Source organism: Lepisosteus oculatus, chromosome 14, assembly GCF_040954835.1.
Source record: "Lepisosteus oculatus isolate fLepOcu1 chromosome 14, fLepOcu1.hap2, whole genome shotgun sequence".
In the NCBI taxonomy this organism is placed as follows: domain Eukaryota; kingdom Metazoa; phylum Chordata; class Actinopteri; order Semionotiformes; family Lepisosteidae; genus Lepisosteus; species Lepisosteus oculatus.
In genome coordinates this window covers 47898999-47919141 of record NC_090709.1, presented here as the reverse complement: position 1 = coordinate 47919141, position 20143 = coordinate 47898999, and the positions used below count along the sequence as shown (strand labels likewise).

Sequence of the window (20143 nt, the reverse complement as noted above, 5' to 3'; positions counted from 1 at the left end):
AGGATCAAACAGCACCCCCACTGGCTCTCCAGTGAACAGAAGGACAGACAGAGAGGCTTCAGGCTGCAGGGTGACAGTGTCTCTGTGAGCTGAAAGACAATCAGGACAGAGGATGATAGAAGAACACACTCTGTCAAGAATATAGAGCCCTCTAGTGACCCTACTGTAGACCTGCTCACTGCCCACAGTGACGATCACAGTGCTGATACTGCTTCCCTTAAGGTCCCTCACTGTGTAGTTGCCCTGATCAGCTGGAGTGAGGGAGCGGAGTGTCAGAGAGCTGTTCTGTACTGACACCCACTGTTCGTACCTGGGGCCAGGGAGCCCTGCGCTGCTCAGTAAGACTATACAAGACTGGACAGATCCTGCAGGATCAAACAGCACCTCCACTGGACCAGCAGTGTGGAGGGGGAGAGACAGAGAGGCACCAGGCTGCAGGCTGTGGACTTCTGAGTGAGCTGAAAAGGGACAGGTAGAAACATGTTGAATATTTAGTTTTACAACAATACCTTGAGTTTGGACTGCGATCAGCTTCATTTTGTATTTCAGCTGTGAAAATGCAATTTCAAAAATGCACGCCCCAGTCATGTTAGGTTCAAGTTACAGTTGCATCACAACTCAATACATTTGCAATTCACTTCAAATGTTGTTTTTGTTTGATCCAGTCTGTCCTCACCTAAAGGAGATATGGACTCAGTCTTTGGAATTTGTATATATATATTTCAGTGATCCCTCAGCCATTCCTTCTGTTTTGTAATTCAATTTCTCTTTTAAAATTCCTTCCCCACTTCTAGGACCTGCAGTTGCTGAACTCCACAATGGCTTCTATTGGAAAGTCTGTGACTGAGACCAAGTAAGTGTTCACTTTTTTATAAAACCATTATTTATTTTGGAGCAATGAGCAATTCTTATATAAATACAATAAAATCATTATGCTCAAACTATGAGAGAGAAAATTAAGGATAATTTAAGAAATCAGTCTTAGCTTGTTTCTATACACAGATGGTTTTATTTATTTTCAAAGGAAACCCACGAGGATTCCCCTGGTGTGCAAGATGTGCCTGAATACTTTTGATCAGCTTCCTGCTCACTTGAAGAGGGCGTGTATGAAGCACGCCACGGCAGAAGAGATCAGGATGGCCTCTCAACAGGCGAGGAAGGACATGATAAATCACCTGAAGAACATCGTGGATTACAACAGAATAGAGATCGTGTCTGGCGAGGCAAACAGGGCAGTGGTTGTAAGACTGCTGGAGTCCTTGGCATTAGGGACTAAATATACTAAACGCATGATGCTAAAATGTTATTTTCACATATGTTAATGTAATAAATGATTGCTTATGCTTTATGCACTACTTCACTGCTTCACTGCTCTATGCTGTCTGGAAATAAATCCTCAGACTGCTTACTGCCCTGGGCATGTACCAATAAATCCGAATGCACATCTGAATCCCAAACAGAATCTCTAGTAAAATACGATCATTTGTGAAACAGGCAAATGACTGTCTCAGGGGCCCATTCCTCATTCTCAAGACACATGTATGTAGTACGTACACCATGCATTGAGCAATAGGGACTGAAGACACCACAGGTAAGGTTAGAAGTCATTCTGAGGTGCCACATGTGAGGGATACAGCTAGGCATCTGAAATGCAGGGTTTGAGAGCCTTCAGGAGCACTGCATCCTTTGAGACAGACCCGTGCGTGTTAAACAAATGATCATTTCTTTCAGCATTAGGGACTAAATATACTAAACGTATGATGCTAAAATGTTATTTTCACATATATTAATGTAATAAATCATTGCTTATGCTTTAACAACAAATCTAATTAAAATAAAAGCTTAAGTTTTGTATTTATCTTGTACCATAGAACATGATTTTCTTTGTATTTCATGCCCACAAAGTGTCCAAATGTTCTATGATCATTTCTTTCAGCATTAGGGACTAAATATACTAAACATATGATGCTAAAATCCTGAAAAAAGGATGTGCTCCATCTCGTCAGTAGATTGGATTCCAAAACTGATTTGGGTCAATATACATTACCTTTGAAGATAAGGTACAGTCTACTGTAGGGAACCATCAACGTAGAAAGCATTGGCCTTCCCTGGGGGGCAGGTAGGTGCAAAAGATAAACCTTTATCCTATCTTTATCCTAAGATAAGTGGCCAAGCTCATCATGTTGCCATAGTAGACAAAGTTCTATAAAATGTTAAATAACTTTTAAAAAAAGCATTTTGGTCTTTCAGTACTGTACAAGGTGAATTAAACTGTCCCTGGTAATGCAAAGTAATTAGAAGCATCCCAGAAACTTTATCTCTAGAGACATTAGCTGTTTTATATCATGTAATTTAGTGTGATGTTCATTCAAGGACATTATCACACACAGAAATTGATTCAGTTAAATCTAAAAAACACAGCTAAACATGGGTTTAAATGTGAAATAGAAGTCTTACCTCTTGTCAAAAGATTTAATTCAAGAAGTGAACCTCAGATCCTTCTTTGGAAAAAGTAAGTTCAAATGAAAATGATTGTTAAAAACTGGGCTTTCAATAAATGACAAATTTAATCTAATACTGCTCTGATCATGGTAGCAGGAAGGTGTGAAAATTACTCTGTACCTAGGAGTATTTTGATCCCGAGTTCTGAATCCCAAACAGAATCTCTAGTAAAATAGGAGGCACTGGACTATAAATACCCATCTATGTTATAACACACTCACCAAGGGTTTTTTAGTTTAACTCTGAGCTTTGGGAGATTTAATACCTATGGTACCCATATTCATCCTTTATTTAAGGGAAGTACACATCCTAGACACACAGGAAACCCTCTTGCCCCAAGGGAAGACCGATACTTTGGATGGTAATGATTGAACCTGGCTTACAACAGACATCTTTTGAAATGGTAATTCTTTCAGGTGGCTTGGCAAACTTCCTGCCCCAGCTAAGACAGGTACTTTGGATGTTAATGCTTGAGACTAGACATCTTTGGAAATGGTAATTCTTTGCGAGGGCTTGGGAAACTCTATTTCTTTGAATGCACCTGCACTGTTGAATATACTTTAAATCCATGCTTAGCCATGTTTTTAAAATTAAATTATAACGATTTCTGTGTTTGATAATGGTAGCAAAGGCTTACTGGATACGAGTGTCAAGTGTCGACACGAGTGTGAGCAGCATCGATTCGAGTGTGAACGGTGTCAACACGAGTCCTGTTGTTCAGTACAGTGTCAATACGAGTGTGAACAGTGAGTCCTGTTGGTCAGTACAGTGTCAATACGAGTGTGAACAGTGTCGACACGAGTGTGAACAGTGAGTCCCGTTGATCAAAAAAGTATCAATATAAGTGTGAACGGTGAGTCCTGTTGTTCAGTATAGTGTCAATACGAGTGTGAACAGCGAGTCCTGTTGTTCAGTACAGTGTCAATATGAGTGTGAACAGTGAGTCCTGTTGTTCAGTACAGTGTCAATACGAGTGTGAACAGTGAGTCCGGTTCTGTACAGTGTCAATACGAGTGTGAACAGTGAGTCCGGTTCTGTACAGTGTTAACTCATTGAATTCCCTCTTGCTCTACACAGTGTTACAGGTGAGAACACATGTTTTATTCTTTGCAGAATTAACACAGATACTGCTGTTGAATACTCCACAGTCAACAAACCCCGAGCCGCACAAAGTGAGGATCTTTTACTTCTATCTATTAAACTAGCAGAAATAAAACATCATGATAACTTCTTGCTGCTCTGTCCAGTTTTAACACAAGTGTGAACATTTGTAATAATAGTGAGTCCTGCTGTTGTGTACAGCGAGAATACAAGCGTGAACAGTGAGTCCTGTCGTCTGAACAGTGTCAATACGCGTGTGAACAGTGAGCCCTGTTGTTCAGTATGGTGTTAATGTAAGTCTTATCCTGTATAGTATAAGTTAACATAAGTATTGACCCGTATCCTGTTCTCTACAGACATCACACTACCCAACAGTGATGTGGAGTACGCCACCGTTAACAAACCAAGAGCAGCACAAAGTGAGGACTTTTTTAACTCTCTACCACAGTATAAAACCCACAGGAGTAATGAGAATGACACTGAAAACAACAACACTGATAGTGAACAAGAGATTTTGAACAATACACATTCTAGTCAGATTTAAATACCCACAGACCTGACCGTTGGAAGTAGTAAAAAAATGCAAATTATTTTTTTTCTGCGTGCAGGTTTTCTAAGAATTGAAGAAAGGTTAAAAACGAGAGAACGCCATTTGGTTTTTCAAGCCTGTCTGGTAGTTAGTGATTAATTGGACCCATGATTTAATCCACCTGTATCTGGAGAGAAGCCAGGGTATCGGCATCAACAACAAGGCTGGGCAGCTTGTTCCCCATCCGCCTCTGTGTAAAGACGCGTCACCCATTCTTGGTTTTATTTTCACCTTTCACTATACGTGAAGAATTCCAAAAGGTGCACAAATGCTCAGGAGCTATTCTGTGGTTCAGCGATGTCTCTGGAGCATTTTTTCACAGTGTGCGACTTCCCTGTGTGTCTCCCCGAACACAGGGTCTGACTGAAGGGGCACTGACCTGCAGGAATGGGAGGAGACCGAGCTGGGACGGTTCTGCCACGTCAGCGAAACTCTGGACCCCGACTTCATCTGCCAAAGAAACAGCAGCGTCAATTAACTCAGCCAGCGAGTTCAGCGAGATGGGACACATCTCTTTATGAAGAGATGTGTCCCATCTCTTCATAACCCGTCTCCTATCAATCCTACTGTGTTTCATTTACTCTTCCTCACTCTGTCTCCTGTCCGGTTGTCTGCACTTAAAACTGAGGTATTTCCTGCGATCTCCTCTCTCTCGCTGTGTCTCCTGTCCTGTGGGTTTGTTACTGAGGGATTCTCTGTGATCTCCTCTCTCTCTCACTGTGTCTCCTGTCCTGTGTGTTAGTATGTTTGTTACTGAGGTATTTCCTGTGATCTCCTCTCTCTCACTGTGTCTCCTGTTCTTCAGTGGTTTAATTCTCTTAAATAATTTAGCTCATTCCTCTCTCACTCACTGCGACTCCTATCCATTCTGTGTTCAGTTCCTCTGACTTGCCTCTTGCATCAGCGCTAGCAATATCATGCATCTATTTAATTTAAAATTATTGATCTGTCACCTTGATAGTTCGATCTCGGCTACAGTTAGCATAGATGGCACAATTAAAAGGACGATGAGCTCAACATCTGTGCGCGTCTAATTAACTGAACCGTACAGAACATCGTGCCTCAGATAGTCTCTCGCTGGCGGGGTCGCCCATCGGCGAGACCACGTCTCCAGGAAATTCTGCGGACTGGACACCGCGGGAGGGTGGGGCTGTGTTTCCGCACGAACGCCGGAAATCACTCAGGATCTCCAGAGAGACTCCTGTAGCCTTACAGCATCACAGTCACAGGCCTCAGCATTGCAACTGTATAATATCAAACGCCCAGACACCCCGAGGTGAGGCCAACCAGTCTGAAGTATTACCTGTAAACACCAGGCACACTGGAACCTGACTTCATCGTCCACTTAGCGCAGAGGTGGGGCGGACAGTCAGTTTTCTGGGGTGAAAAAAAACAACACCAGGAATTTAGCATACTGAAAGGATTATGGAGTGATGATCTGGCTGAACCCGCTTGGCTGAGGGCTCCTGGCCAGAGGACGAGGAGGCTGGGACCCCCCCTGCACAGCGAGGAGGAGTGACCAGGGGGGGCAGCTACACAGGTGGAGACGGGGTGGGAGAGGGACGCGAGGGAGAGAGGGGGATCACGTGCAGTATTGACAGTGTTTCAGGAGAGGAGTCAGGAGTGATTGCTAAAATATCGACAGCCGAGTCTGACCGAACTAGGGTGTGGCCATCCCTCATGAACTTTCATCACAAACTCCTGTCTTCCTGCGGTGTCTCTGAGGAAGCTACCATTTTTCATTGGCTAATAAGAGGTGGAAGAGGTGTTAGTGGGACAGCAGGGGGGCGCTCACCCTGCGGTCTGACACCCCAGTATAGTGACAGGGGACACCATACTGTAAACAGGCGCCGTCCTTCGGATGAGACGTAAAACCGAGGTCCTGACTCTCTGTGGTCATTAGAAATCCCAGGGCGTCTCTCGAAAAGAGTAGGGGTGTAACCCAGGCGTCCTGGCCAAATTTCCCATTGGCCCTTACCAATCATGGCCTCCTAATAACCCCCCTCTCTGAACTGGCTTCATCCCTCTGCTCTTCTCCCCACTGAGAGCTGGTGTGTGGGGAGCGTTCTGGCGCACTATGGCTGCCGTCGCATCATCCAGGTGGGGGCTGTACATTGGTGGCGGTAGAGGGATACCCCATTCCCTGTGCAGCGCTTTGAGTGGAGTGTCCAGAAAAGCGCTATATAAGTGTAAGCAATTATTAATAAGGCCCCTCAGTAGTTGAGATCTCTGTTATACCCATCTAGAAACATGCAATCAGCATGTTATTGATGAAGCAATAGTCACAACATTATTCCACACCTCTAACCCTGCACTAAGGGGCGTGCTTCAGGCTCGGGCCAGGGTGAGAGGCGGGTTATGATGACAGTCATGCTTTCTACACCTTATACTGAGCTCAGAAATGGACCGAGCGGACATCTCACGAGCAGATCCCTCCGCGTATAAGAAAGGCAACTTGTCTCGGCAAAAATACCACGGATTCACATCCAAAATATGATAAAAAGGCAAAAACCCCAGACTTGGAATGCAAACGTACCCTACAAAGGAAACACGGTTTTAAAACCAACTTGATTTTCCCCTGGAGAAACCTTTTTATGGACACACATCGCATCTATTACACATGTAGAACTAAATATAAAGATAAAACTTAATATAAGAAGTCATGACACATCACACATGACAAAGTCTGGTCCAGAATAAACAGTTTACACTGACCCACCTTTATTTACCCTGGTCACTTCTATTAACTGTTTAACTGGGTAACAAATGAATATTTGTTTCAATTTCGGATCTACACCTGGGAGCCCTGAAATGTTGGCCAGAGGGGAGAAGCTGATATTCAGACGTGAGAATATATTATAATGTTGTTTTTCACCTGTCTAATCAAAGCTTGTTCAAAAATTATCTGATTATAGGACACACGAGTTTATAATCATACTCATTCCACTTTTTAACCCCGTATATATGCACAATATGAAACGTATATACACTAAATCTCACGTGTGACTCCCATAATATACATTTCTTTACGAAAATTAGGAACACTTATTACAATTATCAACCCCCCATGACGAGGCAATATTTCATACCTTTGTTTCTTTGTGGGTTCAAAGTTCTGTCCTGTCGTTTCACACGTAATGTTTTGGTAGTTATCTCAATTTTCCTTTGCAATTATCTCCAAGATCATCATCAACTTTTTGTAAAACGCTATGCACAACTGATATTTAAAGAAAGTCCTGTACCAAAAGGTCTTCGTAGGGAAAGACAACCTTTTTTTTCCTTACGTCAGTCGCTACACGGTTACTCTTCAAATCCATTCATCGCCTTTAAAAAAAAGTTTCGTTTTTTATTGTGGTTCACTGACATTTCTGTCACAATTCTGAGGGACCCCAAATAAAATTCACTTGCCGGTATAAAGACGCCGGCGAGGTTAAGACAGGTATCGAGCCACCTGCGTATCTAGCGGACGTTTAAAATAAAAAAAAATGGCGTGTAATGTTGCGAAGGGCTACTGTTTTTTTATAGTTTGTCGATTGTAAGGGACGTGGGCCGCGAAAGAAATACTGGTCGGAGTAGGAAAAGGTTTATTGATGGTTTATTGTACCGCAACGGTCACAATTGACTCACCAGCAAAGATGGCGCCGAGGCCACATCGACTCCCTCCCGCCCTGCCTCGCACCGAAGCTCGAGCTGCGGAGCGCGACGCCGAAACCGCCGGGCCGCGGGCGCGGGCGCCGGACATAGACGTCATAACCCCTTCCGAGGCGCAGGAATTATAGATCACTGTAGTTTCTTCTGGACCCGGGTTAGGGACAGTGTGCCCTCCGTGAGAGTTTTCTGAGGAAGACAGTGTCTCATGGGTGTCCAGGCTGTCCATCACAGGACACACACAGACTCACTCACACACCCTGGACAGGACACCAGTCCATCACAGGACACACACACACTCACTCACACATCCTGGACAGGACACCAGTCCATCACAGGACACACACACACACTCACACACCCTGGACAGGACACCAGTCACTCACAGGACACACACACACACACACACACACACACACACCCTGGACAGGACACCAGTCCCTCACAGGACACACACACACACAACCTGGATAGGACACCAGTCCCTCACAGGACACACAGACACACACACTCACACACCCTTGACAGGACACCAGTCCATCACATGACACACACAGACTCACTCACACACCCTGGACAGGACACCAGTCACTCACAGGACACACACACACCAGGGCCAGTTTTCCCAGAAGCCAATTAGCCCAAAAACCTGTCTTTGGACCCGGAGAACACAGGGAGAACATGCAGACTCCACACAAACAGTTCCGAAAGCCCGAAAAGTGGTTGACGTTTTAATTTGGCAACGCCACGATGGATCCCAGTTTTTTTTTATTTTGGAGGCCAAAGAGGGCAAAAAAGGAAACGTCCGGAGTCTTGTAGCGTGAAAAGGGTTTAAATTTCGACTTAAGGAGTTGGCCATCGTTATATTTCGCGAGGTATATAATACAGGGGGAAAAAGAACATTTACATTTATCAACCTACTAGTAATACTGGGTGGATGTCACGTTCCCCAAAGTTCAGTGTCTCTCTCTAATAAAGTAGAAACGCGACATTAAACTCCGTTCGAAACGGGAGAAATCACCAGGACACGATACAGCTGACGTCCGGAAAAGAAAAAAAGAACTCCTATTCCCATTTGTAATGACCCGTGTTTTTCCCGGTGTACGCTTCTCTTTCGGAGACCGTTTCTCTCTGGTGTTGTTTTGCTGTTGGAATAAATGCCGAGGTGACCCTTCTGTGTGGAGTCTGCGTGTTCTCTCCAGCGGGTCGTTTCCTCCACCGCAGGGGCTGGTCGAACCGGGGTCTCCCAATCGTCACAGAAGTGTGTGTCGTTTTGGGTGGTGGGGGGGGGTGCATCGGGGATACTGCGCCCCGAGGGGATGGCCTCTCACCTTGCTCCGGACGATGGGAGAAGACCTGTACCTTCACGAGTCCGGGTTGTGAAAACTTCTTCTGGCAGTTCAAAACCTTTCGAAGAGACTACAGCGCTACCCTGTGTTCCATTTCTATCGTGTATTATTATACAGTCATAAGTATCTGTCCTGATCAGAGAGTCCCCCTCTCACTGCCAGGACTGAAGCCCAGTGCAGCACGAATAATAATAATAATTAATAAGTCTGGACTCTCCACTCAGAGCTCTTCCCAGGACAGGGGGATCCCCTCCAGCCCCCCCAGTGTGCAGCCCCCACCTGGATGATGCTCCAGTCCGCTCAGCACACAGCAGCTCTCAGTGGGGAGGAGAACAGAGGGATGGAGCCAGTTCAGAGAGGGGGGGTGATAAGGAGGCCATGATGGGTCAAGACCAGGGGGGGGAATCAGGCCAGGACACTGGGGTAACACCCCTACTCTTCTCCAGAGACACCCCGGGATTGTTAATGAGCACAGAGAGTCAGGACCTCGGTTTGACGTCTCATCCGAAGGACGGTGCCTGTTTACAGTCCAGTGTCCCCGTCACTATACTGGGGCATCAGGACCCACACAGACCGCAGGGTGAGAGCCCCCTGCCGGCCCCACTAACACCTCTCCCAGCAGCAACCTCAGTTTTTCCCAGGAGTCTCCCCTCCACGTACTGACCAGGCTCCCACCTGCTGGGCTCCAGTGGGGAGGGGGCTGCCAGCTGGGAGCTGCAGGGTGAGATGGCTGCTGGGCAAACGAGGGCTAAAGAGTTTCCTAGGACACCCTGGACTTCGTGGTCGACTTCCTTCTCTTCAGACGGAGGTGGCTTGAAATCTGTCTCGTTTCAAGGAGTATTGGACACGATGCCCCCCCCGCTATATCCCCGCCAACTGGTGGCACGCCGATGACGAGGGCTCTCGGCCTCAATCCGTCAACCACAAAAGAGAAAGAGAGAGACAGGTGAGTCAAGTGTCCCTAGAGCACAGAGACTCTGCTGAGATCACACTCGCAGGGAGTGAGCCTGGGTGTAGCCCACTAATACTGACCCACTGGACACCACAGGACAGAGAGGAGGAGGAGGAGAGAGACACACTGCCTGGACACCACAGGACAGAGAGGAGGAGGAGGAGAGAGACACACTGAGGACAGAGAGGAGGAGGAGAGAGACACTGACAGACAGAGCTGAAAGAGAGAGAGATAGAGAGGCAGGGACAGGCAGACAGCAGGCTGAGAGAGACACTGACAGACAGGGCTGAAAGAGAGAGAGACACTGAGACCCAGGGACAGACAAGACGGCAAAACTCAACCACAGACAGGACTGGAGGCAGGGTGGGACCAGCACTGACCTTCTTCCTCTCTCCTGCCGGAGGAGCTGTCTCCACCTCCTCTTCCTCCTGCAAGTCAAGAGACAGGCTGAGAGAGAGACGGGCTGGCGGGACATCGGCGAACAGAGCTGAAGGCAGAGAGCCGGGGAGACAGGCCCAGCTGGAACAACGCAGGACAGACAGAGAAGCAGACAGGGAGACACACGGAGAGACACAGGGAGAGAGACCCAGCTGTGACAACACAGGACAGACAGAGAGCAGGGAGACACACGGAGAGACACAGGGAGAGAGACAGGGAGAGAGGGACAGACACAGAGAAAAAGAGAGACTCAGATAGAAGGACAGAAAGACAGAAATAGAGAAGTACAGACGGACAAAAAAACAGAGAAAATTACAGATGGACTGATGTACAGAAAGACAGAGAAAAGGACAGAAAGACAGATGGAGAGAAGGACAAATGGACAGAGAAAAGAACAGAAAGTCAGAAGGACAGAGAAAAGGACAGACGGACAGACGGACAGACGGACAGACGGACAGACGGACAGACGGACAGACGGACAGACGGACAGACGGACTCTGCCCCACTTGTCTCGTCAGACATCTCAGCCTCTCTCCTTGCCCTCTGCACCGGGGAGCCCCAGGCGGGGCCTGGCGGGGCCGGGCGGGCGATGGGGGGCAGGAAGGGCGGGGGCAGGGGCAGGGGCACCGCCCCAGGCAGCAGGGGGGGCTCGAGGGGCATGGCGGGGAGGAAGGGGGGGCGGCGGGGCGGGGCGGGCAGGGGCCGGAGGGGAGGGGGCCGGGGGCGGGGAGCGGATTGGGCTCTCGGGCGAGGAGGGGGGGGACACCGAGCGGGACAAGCTGGGCGACCCCGGGAGCTCCAGCTGCAGCTCGGCCGCCCTCTCCAGCTTCTGGACGAGCTCGGGGAAGCACGAAGACACCACAGGATTCTGTCCAGCGGGGAGAGGGGGAGACACAACGCAGGGGGGATGAGGAGCAGAGATTACGCCTGGACAGGTGAGTGTGTCCAGTTTGTCCAGTGAGAGTGTGGACAGGTGAGTGTGTACAGTGTGTCCAGTGAGAGTGTGGACAGGTGAGTGTGTACAGTGCGTCCAGTAAGAGTGTGGACAGGCGAGTGTGTACAGTGTGTCCAGTAAGAGTGTGGACAGGCGAGTCTCTACAGTGTGTCCAGTAAGAGTCTGGACAGGTGAGTGTGTACAGTGTGTCCAGTAAGAGTCCGGACAGGCGAGTGTGTCCAGTGTGTCCAGTAAGAGTGTGGACAGGTGTGTCCAACAGTAAGAAGCTGTCTTACCCTGTAACCCAGCTCAGGGGTGTTAGGGGGTGCTCTGTCTCCTCCTCAGATCTCACCTTCAGGTCTGGTGAAGTGACAGACCACAAGGAGACGCTGGAAACGAGGACAGAAGACAGAGGTCAGGTCCACAGAGCTCACTCAATCACTACAGCAAGCAGAGACCTCTCGGCCATCAGGACTGTGGGGGTCAGAGTGGGGAGCTGTAGGGTATCGGGAGTTTAGGGGTCAGTGTGGGGAGCTGTAGGGTATCGGGAGTTTAGGGGTCAGAGTGTGGAGCTGTAGGGTATCGGGAGTTTAGGGGTCAGAGTGGGGAGCTGTAGGGTATCGGGAGTTTAGGGGTCAGAGTGGGGAGCTGTAGGGTATCGGGAGTTTAGGGGTCAGTGGGGGAGCTGTAGGGTATCGGGAGTTTAGGGGTCAGTGTGGGGAGCTGTAGGGTATCGGGAGTTTAGGGGTCAGAGTGTGGAGCTGTAGGGTATCGGGAGTTTAGGGGTCAGAGTGGGGAGCTGTAGGGTATCGGGAGTTTAGGGGTCAGTGGGGGGAGCTGTAGGGTAGATGTGGGGCACCGGGCCCACCACAGGGCGGCCGGTCCAGTCTCGCGGAAGGCGAACGGGTCAGACTTACGGAAAAGCACCGGGACTTGGGCCGGGATCTCTCCCACTGCCAGTCCGGGTTCTGCCTGACCGGTGTGACCTGTGAAGACGCCAAACAGCCCATCTCCGAGACAGCTCTGACCAAATAGCCCAGTCCAGTCGTGTCGAGACTAGAGGCCTTGGGCAGTCTCTACAGTGTGTCCAGTGAGAGTGTGGACAGGTGAGTGTGTACAGTGTGTCCAGTAAGAGTCTGGACAGGTGAGTCTGACCAGTGTGTCCAGTGAGAGTCTGGACAGGTGAGTGTGTACAGTGTGTCCAGCAAGAGTCCGGACAGGTGAGTGTGTACAGTGTGTCCAGTAAGAGTCTGGACAGGTGAGTCTGACCAGTGTGTCCAGTAAGAGTCTGGACAGGTGAGTGTGTACAGTGTGTCCAGTGAGAGTGTGGACAGTGTGTCCAGTGAAAGTCTGGAAAGGTGAGTGTGTACAGTGTGTCCAGTAAGAGTCTGGACAGGTGAGTCTGACCAGTGTGTCCAGTGAGAGTCTGGACAGGTGAGTCTGACCAGTGTGTCCAGTGAGAGTCTGGACAGGTGAGTGTGTACAGTGTGTCCAGCAAGAGTCCGGACAGGTGAGTGTGTACAGTGTGTCCAGTAAGAGTCTGGACAGGTGAGTCTGACCAGTGTGTCCAGTAAGAGTCTGGACAGGTGAGTCTCTACAGTGTGTCCAGTAAGAGTCTGGACAGGTGAGTCTGTACAGTGTGTCCAGGAAGGGTCTGGGACGTCCAGAGGCAATCTGTACTCTCAGAAGGGCCATAATGGACCTGCGACCCTGTCTCTTGAGCCGAGGCGCGTCCTCAGTCAAGATCACCACTGGAAGTGTCTCTCCTCGTCTGGAGGTGTTACCGTGAGACCTGGTCTGTCAAGCGCTTTGCGCTGCTATGTGTATGAAAGGTGCTCTATCAGTCAAGTTTATTATTATTATTATTATTATTATTATTATTATAATACAGCGAGCGCTGCTGGGGGTGGAGAGGTCAGTCGGAGGAGGGCTGGACGCTGGACGCTGGATGCTGGACGGCGGGCGGGAGGGGTGGACTTACGACGCCTCGCTGGGCCCAGGTCCTGCTGCGACCGCGCACGGCCGTGCGGCATCTCTGTTGGTGCATCGTCCTGCCGAGACAAGCAGAGTCACAGAGGGGAGGGGAGGGGGCGGAGCCACACAGCTGGGCGGCTTGTTCCCCACCCCCACCCCCCTCTGTGTACAGTAGAGCCTCCTGTCCTGACTGGAGGAGCTCAACCAGCTGTGTCCTGAGAGAAGCCAGGGTATCGGCTTCAACCACACGGGCTGGGCGGCTTGTTCCCCACCCCCACCCCCCTCTGTGTACAGTAGAGCCTCCTGTCCTGACTGGAGGAGCTCAACCAGCTGTGTCCTGAGAGAAGCCAGGGTATCGGCTTCACCCACAGGGCTAGGCGGCTTGTTCCACACCCCTGCCACCCTCTGTGTAGAGGTGCACCTCCTCTCAATATCTTTTTACAGCACGATCACACCAATAAGAGTGGAGTAACGGTAAAAAAAAAAACTTTTTCTCAACTTATTTTGTTATTTCTCACCAGCGGCGCTTTTGAGCGACTTACCGATTTCACGGGGATACTGAAGAGCGATTCTGAAGCTGAAACTAACGATCGAAGTCGAAGTAACTTTATTGGAAGAAACACGTGTTTAGAAAGGACTCTATAGTCCTTTCCTCCTCCTCTCTCTTCACTCCTCTGAGCTCATGGGGCTCCGGCGCCGCCCCCCGCTAGAATCCGCCGCTCTGTGACGTCAGGCGGCTCATTGTGACGCCCCCGTGACGTCGCACCCAGCCGGGTGTCCCTGTACGACCCCGGTAGTCGCCACCTCGGACAGGCAGGGGAAACGGGTCCAGGTGTTACAAGGGTTACAAAAGCTGCACTTGAATTTAAAGACAAAATCACGTCGAGGGCGCATTCAGCACCCCCACGTCCAACACGGGTTTCCGTGGGGTGGGGATCAGTAAAATAGACACCCCCCCTACCCCCAAGTCAAAGAAAGACCGACCTCCACCCCCCTCTAGCAGCCAAGGGCGGAAATTTCGGGCCACGCCACGTCCAAAAAACACGAGTCCCCCCCAACGTCCTGTGGGGAAAAGAGACGCCATTTTCTTTTCCAAGCGCTGCGTGGGACCTCACGACCCCCCCAAAAAAATGGGTTTCGCAGACGAGGAAAACCAGATACATCGACCTCTCTACAACACCACCCGGCTGTTTTTGTTTCAGACCGTGGGAAAAAAATAAATAAAATTTTGCCCCTCACCGACCGCCGCGCAAAAAAACACAACTTCACGCTACAGAAACGGCCTGTGTGAGGGGGGGCATGGGAAAAAAATAAAACCTGCGTGTTTTCGGCAGAGTAAGCTCAACGGGGAAACTCCCTGAATCTCGGGGTTGCTCCTTGAACCCCGAAAACGACCTTTTTTCTCTCGTTTTCTTGGTGTCTGGGATGTTCACGAACCCCGCCGCGTCGGTGCGATTCCCAGCGGGACTTGAACATAGCCCCCCCCCGTGGGGACACAGTGCCCCCGTGTGGCCAAGAGGACCACCACCTGCAGGGCTGAGCTTTTACTGCCGTGTCCCGCTTTCACTCTGGCGATGAAGGAGGGAATCAAGGAGGAGAATTAATATTGTGATCCACCAGTCCATCACAGGACACACACACACCCTGGACAGGACAGCATTCCTTCACAGGATACCAGTCCATCACAGTACACACACACACCCTGGACAGGACAGCAGTCCATCACAGGACACACACACACTCACACACCCTGGACAGGACAGCAGTCCATCACAGGACACACACACTCACACACCCTGGACAGGACACCAGTCCATCATAGGACACACACACTCATACACCCTGGACAGGACACCAGTCCATCACAGGACACACACACTCACACACCCTGGACAGGACAGCAGTCCATCACAGGACACACACACTCACACACCCTGGACAGGACACCAGTCCATCATAGGACACACACACTCATACACCCTGGACAGGACACCAGTCCATCACAGGACACACACACTCACACACCCTGGACAGGACAGCAGTCCATCACAGGACACACACACAGTCACACCCTGGACAGTACACCAGTCCATCACAGGATGTTCAGTGCCTCTCTCTAATAAAGTAGAAATGCGACATTAAACTCCGTTCGAAACGGGAGAAATCACCAGGACACGATACACCTTGCTCCGGACGATGGGAGAAGACCTGTACCTTCACGAGTCCGGGTTGTGAAAACTTCTTCTGGCAGTTCAAAACCTTTCGAAGAGACTACAGCGCTACCCTGTGTTCCATTTCTATCATGTATTATTATACAGTCATAAGTATCTGTACTGATCACAGAGTCCCCCTCTCACTGCCAGGACAGGAGCCCAGTGCAGCACGAATAATAATAATAATTAATAAGTCTGGACTCTCCACTCAGAGCTCTTCCCAGGTCAGGGGGATCCCCTCCAGCCCCCCCAGTGTGCAGCCCCCACCTGGAAGATGCTCCAGTCCGCTCAGCACACAGCAGCTCTCAGTGGGGAGGAGAGCAGAAGGATGGAGCCAGTTCAGAGAGGGGGGTGATTAGGAGGCCATGATGGGTCAAGACCAGGGGGGGAATCAGGCCAGGACACTGGGGTAACACCCCTACTTTTCTCCAGAAACACCCCGGGATTGTTAATGAGCACAGAGAGTCAGGACCTCGGTTTGACGTCTCATCCGAAGGACGGCGCCTGTTTACAGTCCAGTGTCCTCTGTCACTATACTGGGGCATCAGGACCCACACAGACCGCAGGGTGAGAGAACCCCCTGCCGGCCCCACTAACACCTCTCCCAGCAGCAACCTTAGTTCTTATTGTCAAGAAGGAAAGAATATTAGGAACATGAAAAGGCTGAATGTCTTAAATGCATTTTTTTATACTGAAACAGAGGAGCACACACACGTCATTACAAACGCACACCCGCACAGAGACGTTCTCAAGTGCCTTGTTCATATTTATGGGCTCCAACAGGAACAAAAAACGGCAGCCTGACAACTCGAGCATTCAAACCAAGAACCCAACACGTACTCACGTTGGCAGCCTGTGCATCCAGAACGTATCATTTCTTGAAAGGGATTGCTGTCCGCATGCACATCTGAATCCCAAACAGAATCTCTAGTAAAATACGATCATTTGTGAAATAGGCAAATGACTGTCTCAGGGGCCCATTCCTCATTCTCAAGATACATGTATGCAGTACGTACACCATGCATTGAGCAATAGGGACTGAAGACACCACAGGTAAGGTTAGAAGTCATTCTGAGGTGCCACATGTGAGGGATACAGCTAGGCATCTGAAATGCAGGGTTTGAGAGCCCCTCCAGGAGCACTGCATCCTTTGAGACAGACCCGTGCATATTAAACAAATGATTATTTCTTTCAGCATTAGGGACTAAATATACTAAACGTATGATGCTAAAATGTTATTTTCACATATATTAATGTAATAAATGATTGCTTATGCTTAATAAACAAATCTAATTAAAATAAAAGCTTAAGTTTTGTATTTATCTTGTACCATAGAACATGATTTTCTTTGTATTTCAAGCCCACAAAGTGTCCAAATGACACACTACATGATATAAGGAAGATTATCACATGCATATCGGTATTATCTTTCTTATGAAAATGCATTCCTTTCATTACCTTTTACTTTTTAAAATGAACTCAAATTGTGTATAATGTAATAATTTAAGTAGAGGACGCCTTCACTGTCCTGACTCTCCCCTGTGTCTCTGATCCTGTCTCTGTCTGTGGTTCTTCTCTCAGTGTATCTGATCTCCTCCATGAGGACTCCTTCACTGTCCTGACTCTCCGCTGTGTCTCTGATCCTGTCTCTGTCTGTGGCTCTTCTCTCAGTGTATCTGATCTCCTCCATGAGGACGCCTTCACTGTCCTGACTCTCCACTGTGTCTCTGATCCTGTCTCTGTCTGTGGCTCTTCTCTCAGTGTATCTGATCTCCTCGATGAGGACGCCTTCACTGTCCTGACTCTCTCCTGTGTCTCTGATCCTGTCTCTGTCTGTCTGTGGCTTTTCTGTGAGTTTGACCTTGAGAGATCTGTAATGCTGAGTTCTCACTGGAGCAGTCCGATATGATGGTCAATAAAAGGTCCAGCAAAGTCAAAGCTGGTCGCTCCCAGAACAGGACAACGCAAGCTCAAGTATCAATTCATGAAGTTTGTGGGTTTTAATGGATCCGGCCTGAGCAAGCCTGGTTCAGTTAGCAAACGGGCGGCCCACGATCGGCTTTCAACTCATTTCACAACTGCGGTCTCTCATCCTGTGTTTTGGGTTGTTTCAGAACGCCTGGAGAAAACGGACTCCGACTACTGTCTGGCGCAAACCCCACTCCCAGCTGGTAACGGTGAGATCCGAAGACCTTTTAGAACAGGACTTGTAAATATTCCCATTCCATCGTCGTCAGAAGTATGAAGTGGCTCTGCGGGTTTTTTTTAAAAACCCAGCGACACCGACTTTGTCTTCACCCGCAGCGGAGCAGGTCAAGGTTTATCCCTGCGCTGGAAGGACAGGAAAAGAGACGCGGCGTTTCGGCCGCGGAGCCTCCTTCGGGCGCGTGAAGCCGGAAAAGACCACAGTCGAAATGTTGCGTCTCTTTCCCCTCTCTCTCGGCCGCGTGGAATGATCCCGTACCTGCTGCCTCTGCGGCCTGCGGGTGGCCGACACGGCCCCCTCCCTGACCGTTATCCCTACCTGCCGCGCGTCTTCAGCGACGCTTCCCTGACCGTTATCTCTCTTTCAGGAACCGCGGCACCGCAGGAATTCCACTACTCTGTGATCCAGGATCCCGGGCCCGCGGGCGGAAGTAGGTTTTGCCTTCTCGCGTGTAAGGGCTCGCAGGGCTCAAACAGCAGCGGCGGGGGGCGGCGAGACGCCTGTGGTGCGCGGGCTTGCTAGGTCAGTGCGAGGTGAAGTCGGGGCAGAGCCCCTGGACCACAGCCCCACCACCAGGAGCTCTGCTAAGTGGTGGGTTGGGCAATCATTACTGGAAACGAGTGTCAAGTGTCAACACGAGTGTGAGCAGCGTCGATTCGAGTGTGAACGGTGTCGACACGAGTCCTGTTGGTCAGTACAGTGTCAATGCGAGTGTGAACAGTGAGCCCTGTTGTTTAGTATGGTGTTAATGTAAGTCTTATCCTGTATAGTATAAGTTAACATAAGTATTGACCTGTATGCTGTTCTCTACAGACATCACACTACCCAACAGTGATGTGGAGTACGCCACCGTCAACAAACCGAGAGCAGCACAAAGTGAGGACATTTTTAACTCTTTACCACAGTATAAAACCCACAGGAGTAATGAGAAAGACACTAAAAACAACAACACTGATAGTGAACAAGAGATTTTGAACAATACACATTCTAGTCAGATTTAAATACCCACAGACCTGACCGTTGGAAGTTGTAAAAAAATGCAAATTATTTTTTTTCTGCGTGCAGGTTTTCTAAGAATTGAAGAAAGGTTAAAAACGAGAGAACGCCATTCGGTTTTTCAAGCCTGTCTGGTAGTTAGTGATTAATTGGACCCATGATTTAATCCACCTGTATCTGGAGAGAAGCCAGGGTATCAGCATCAACAACAAGGCTGGGCAGCTTGTTCCCCACCCGCCTCTGTGTAAAGACACGTCACCCATTCTTGGTTTTATTTTCACCTTTCACTATACGTGAAGAATTCCAAAAGGTGCACAAATGCTCTGGAGCTATTCTGTGGTTCAGCGATGTCTCTGGAGCCTTTTTTCACAGTGTGCGACTTCCCTGTGTGTCTCCCTGAACACAGGGTCTGACTGAAGGGGCACTGACCTGCAGGAATGGGAGGAGACCGAGCTGGGACGGTTCTGCCATGTCAGCGAAACTCTGGACCCCGACTTCATCTGCCAAAGAAACAGCAGCGTCAATTAACTCAGCCAGCGAGTTCAACTGTTGCCTCCCTTCTCTCCATCTCTGTGTGTCCCATCTCTTCATAACCCGTCTCTTATCAATCCTACTGTGTTTCATTTACTCTTCCTCACTGTCTCCTGTCCGGTTGTCTGCACTTAAAACTGAGGTATTTCCTGTGATCTCCTCTCTCTCGCTGTGTCTCCTGTCCTGTGTGTTTGTTACTGAGGGATTCTCTGTGATCTCCTCTCTCTCGCTGTGTCTCCTGTCCTGTGTGTTAGTATGTTTGTTACTGAGGTATTTCCTGTGATCTCCTCTCTCTCACTGTGTCTCCTGTTCTTCAGTGTTTTAATCCTCTTAAATAATTTAGCTCATTCCTCTCTCACTCACTGCGAACACATCCATTCTGTGTTCAGTTCCTCTGACTTGCCTCTTGCATCAGCGCTAGCAATATCATGCATCTATTTAATTTAAAATTATTGATCTGTCACCTTGATAGTTCGATCTCTGCTACAGTTAGCATAGATGGCACAATTAAAAGGACGATGAGCTCAACATCTGTGCGCGTCTAATTAACTGAACCGTACAGAACGTCCTGCCTCAGCTAGTCTCTCGCTGGCGAGGTCGCCCATCGGCTAGGCCACGTCTCCAGGAAATTCTGCGGACTGGACACTGCGGGAGGGTGGGGCTGTGTTTCCACACGAACGCCGGAAATCACTCAGGATCTCCAGAGAGAC

At 49.2% G+C, this 20143-nt stretch overlaps 2 long non-coding RNA genes across 4 annotated transcripts; both read right to left on the bottom strand.

Moving 5' to 3' along the window:
* Positions 1 to 211: 211 nt before the first annotated feature.
* LOC138243053 (uncharacterized) lies at positions 212 to 7898 on the bottom strand. 2 transcript variants are annotated; one of them, XR_011191906.1, is made up of 4 exons: positions 7820 to 7898; positions 5496 to 5569; positions 4572 to 4642; positions 212 to 458 (listed from the first exon to the last, which is right to left on the bottom strand). It is a non-coding gene; the product is annotated as an uncharacterized lncRNA (long non-coding RNA). The 2 variants fall into 2 exon arrangements; XR_011191905.1 differs by lacking the exon at positions 7820 to 7898 and adding an exon at positions 7282 to 7768.
* A 3383-nt stretch (positions 7899 to 11281) lies between these two features.
* On the bottom strand, positions 11282 to 19388 carry LOC138243239 (uncharacterized). 2 transcript variants are annotated; one of them, XR_011192060.1, is made up of 5 exons: positions 19332 to 19388; positions 13495 to 13564; positions 12431 to 12499; positions 11810 to 11902; positions 11282 to 11447 (listed from the first exon to the last, which is right to left on the bottom strand). It is a non-coding gene; the product is annotated as an uncharacterized lncRNA (long non-coding RNA). The 2 variants fall into 2 exon arrangements; XR_011192059.1 differs by lacking the exon at positions 19332 to 19388 and having other exon boundaries at positions 13495 to 15669.
* Positions 19389 to 20143: the final 755 nt, after the last annotated feature.